Consider the following 3,781-nt stretch of genomic DNA (forward strand, 5'->3'; position numbering starts at 1 on the left):
CCTACAACTTTCATGTTTTAAACCAAGGCCAATTCGGCCTCTAACATAGGGCAATAAAAACGGGCAGAATAGGATGAAAATTTCCAGAAATCTGAAATCTTTTGGTTTCAATGATAGTTTTCTTAATTTCTTGCTACACTTGCTACCAAAACCCCCTATATAACCTTATATACAACATATACTAACTATACAACAAGTTTAGGCAGAAATTAATCAAACTCTAACTTACATATTTCATCCAAAAATCACCACAACAACTTGCATCACTTGTAATCAAACCCAAAATATGGACTATTTAACATCTTAAACAAGAATAAAAGGATCAAAGCCATAGATCAGATTTTATACCTCAAAAAGAAGGCTTGCAAGAGTGATCCTCCCCTATTTCTTGAAGTTTTTGGTTCCCTTAGCTTCCCAAGCTTCCAAACTTACAATCAATCGGTTTAGAATTCGATTTTAGCACTTGGTTGGTGTAAATCAAGAAGGAATTTGTTTTCTCTTGCTCTCCCTTTCTCTCTCTCTTGCTTGGCCAAGACCAGAAAAAATGAAGAAGAAAGATGGCTGAAGTGAAGGATAAAAAGGCAAGAAAAAAAATTAATTAAGGAGCCATGAGGTGGTGACACTTGGCGCCACCAAAGCCATGCAAATTTTTCTCTCTGTCCCTTACATTTTTTGCCACAAATTTCGGTCAAAGGCAGCTGGAAATGAAGGGATATTTTGCTCAAATATCAATGAGCTCATGTGGTAAGAAAGTAGTGGTCCAGTGGTGTGTTCAATCGGTAGTGTGCGGTACACGTCGTTTTTCTTTAAAACACCCGTACTAGGGTTTTTACTTCCTATTCACTAACCTTATATCATTGCTCCTAATCACATATTATTTCTCACTTAAAAGTCACTTTAATCACCAAATTTGATCCTTGCTCCGTACCGAAAAATCATCCGGCGAAAATCGCGAAAACCCTAATTTGCTCCAATTTTGAAAACGAAGAGTGAAACCCTACTTGCTAGGTTCATTTGCACTTATTGGAGAATGATTAGGTAGTAGGGCTATAATAAAGGAATAATTTCTAAATAAAAAGGCATTTTTGAGAAAAATATAAGAAATTTGCGAGTCCTCACACTTTCGACAAGAGAGTTGGCTATGGTTGGGATGTTCAAATGGATTAAAAGAAGATTAATGCAACGATTCTAGGTAATGAGGACTAAGATGAAAAAATTTCAAGGTAAAATATGCCCAAACATCCATGAGAATATTGAGAAAAATGTAAGATTGAATACAACATGTGTTGCTATATAGGTTGATGGCTGGAAATATGAAGTTGATGTTGGTAGTAACAAAATTGTAGTGGTATACCAAGAGGATTGGACCTATACATATAGGTTATTTCAATTAACAGGTTATCCATGTGTCCATGCATGTGCAGCAATATAAGCACGTAAAAGACTAATTGCTGATTTTGTCCACAATTGCTACAGCAAAAAGACTTATGTAAAGATATATAGGCATGTAGTTATGCCTGTACCAAGTGTAAGGTATTGGGATAAGTCCAATGAACAGTCAATTACTAATCCTCTACTGATAAGAAAGATACCTAGAAGGCCCAAAAAGGTGTAGAGGAGTGCACTTGATGAACTAAAGAAGGGACAAATATCAACCAGGAAAGGACTTATTGTGCATTGCAAAAACTGCTTCAAACCTGGACACAATTCAAGAAGTTGCAAGAATCTAATCCATGCAAATTCTAAATTTTACAAGATACAATCTTCTTATGCATGACATAGGCTCTTCTTTATTACTAACACTTAATAACTTCTTCTTTTTGATATTATAGGCAAGTCAAGAGCCTGCTGGTGAAACTTCAGAACCACAAAGAGCTAACTACTCCGCTGGTCAGACTTCAAAACTTCAAGGAAAGCCAGTTGATAATCCCAATCCATCTAAATCCAAAGATCCAAAGAGAAAGGCGTATACTCAACCAACAAAGTCTAGTGTCAACAAGGATATCACTAACAAAATTGCTTCTTCTCAAGTATTATTCATGAACCTTAGTACACAATACTTGAAACATATGTTCTGTTACTAACATGCTTCCATTTAATAGCTTGTTGTAATTGGAGGACCTGCTAAGAATGTTGTTGGTGGAAGAGTTAGACCTCCAATAGTTGCTGACGTGCCGCATAAAATAAGGGTCAAGAGAATAAGAACAAATCCATCTTCCTAAACTATATATGTGTGTAATTCATAGTTAGGTGATACGATGTAAACTAGCATTATTTGGTGATTGAGTTGGGCTTAGATGGCTGCAAATATACCCAAACTATTTTATTTTTCGTATTATTTTTTGGGTGCTGAGTTTGGTGTAAATAGATAATGATGTGTTCTACTATTGTATGGATGATTTGAGTGGCTATTTTTGTATGAATGGAAAGATGGATAGCATTTTGCATCTAGTTTATTATCATGCTATTGAATGGTTGATGGATGTCATTTTGCACGCATTTTCATTCCCTTCTTGTTGAATGGTTGTTTTTGTGTGAATGAATAGATGGAATATCAAAACAGCCATTTCATTTCTCTTTCTAGGTTTGAGTTTCATTTATCGTAAGTTGCATGATAAAAAAAGGACATATACCATCTCAATCACCGTACAAGTTTTACATGTAACAATAGCTATCCAAAAGACAATGATGGCAACTTTTCTTTTCATTTCTACAAAAGCAAAACACGAAATCATTATTGTACACATGAATATTCATTTTTCTTCCCCATTCAACATTACTACCAGAACTAAACAAAAGATTAACACATCAATTTCACATCTTGGACATCAACACTAAGAGTGAAAACATAGACACCATTAGACAACAACAAACGAGCAACTTTAGGCTCTTCAGTTCCTCATCCACTTTCTGCTATCTTGACATCATGCTAGCTTCCATACTTGGTCGCTCTTCCTCCGTTGGTTTTCCAATACCAGCTTCCCACCTTGGCTGCTTTCGACTAGTTAGATTACACCAACAACAAAATGCACATTCATCTATTTCATAAACAAAATACAACATGCCTTTGGTTGGTTTTTCTGATTCAATAAATTTTATCTTAGACTTTCTTCCACAATCACATAGCCTATACTGATATCTCAAACCACTACTTCCACTCCCACATCTATAACTTGAGGAAGACATTCTTGAAGACATCTCAAAATAACCAATTTAGAGTTCTTACCTCTCCTCGTAAATCTATTACATGCTATGAGCGGACCCAAACTCACCAATTTTTCTTCATATGGTTGTGGTTTTGGCTTGAAGATGAGCGGACCTAAAATCACCAATTTTGTTTCAGATGGCTGCGATTTTGGCTCAAAGCCAATTTAGGGTTTGGAGAAGAAGAGATTTGGTGGGGAGAATACTTTGCTTTTGATAAACACACGAGGTGGGGGGATATCTTTGGCAAGTGGAAATATTATTTATCGCAACCACAACTCTCAGCAGAAGTGCATAGCACTCAAATACTGTTATTGTAGATGTTTTCCATCAGACTTTCATTTTGGTTGAAACGGCAATGAGTTAAATTATAGATTTTCAAATCAGAGGGAAGTAAATTGTATATTAAGCAAACCACAAGAGTTTTTTTTTGTTATTTTACCCTTTTATTTAAAATAGATGGCAAAGCCCTATGCGAATTTCTTAAAATAATGCCCAAAAATAATTTTTTTTCAGAAGTGGAAATATTTGGGATAGGTTTGTAATATTAACGTCGCCAAAATAGGCATGCATCTTT

The sequence above is a fragment of the Coffea arabica genome, chromosome 1c, assembly GCF_036785885.1.
Source record: "Coffea arabica cultivar ET-39 chromosome 1c, Coffea Arabica ET-39 HiFi, whole genome shotgun sequence".
Taxonomy (NCBI): Eukaryota; Viridiplantae; Streptophyta; class Magnoliopsida; order Gentianales; family Rubiaceae; genus Coffea; species Coffea arabica.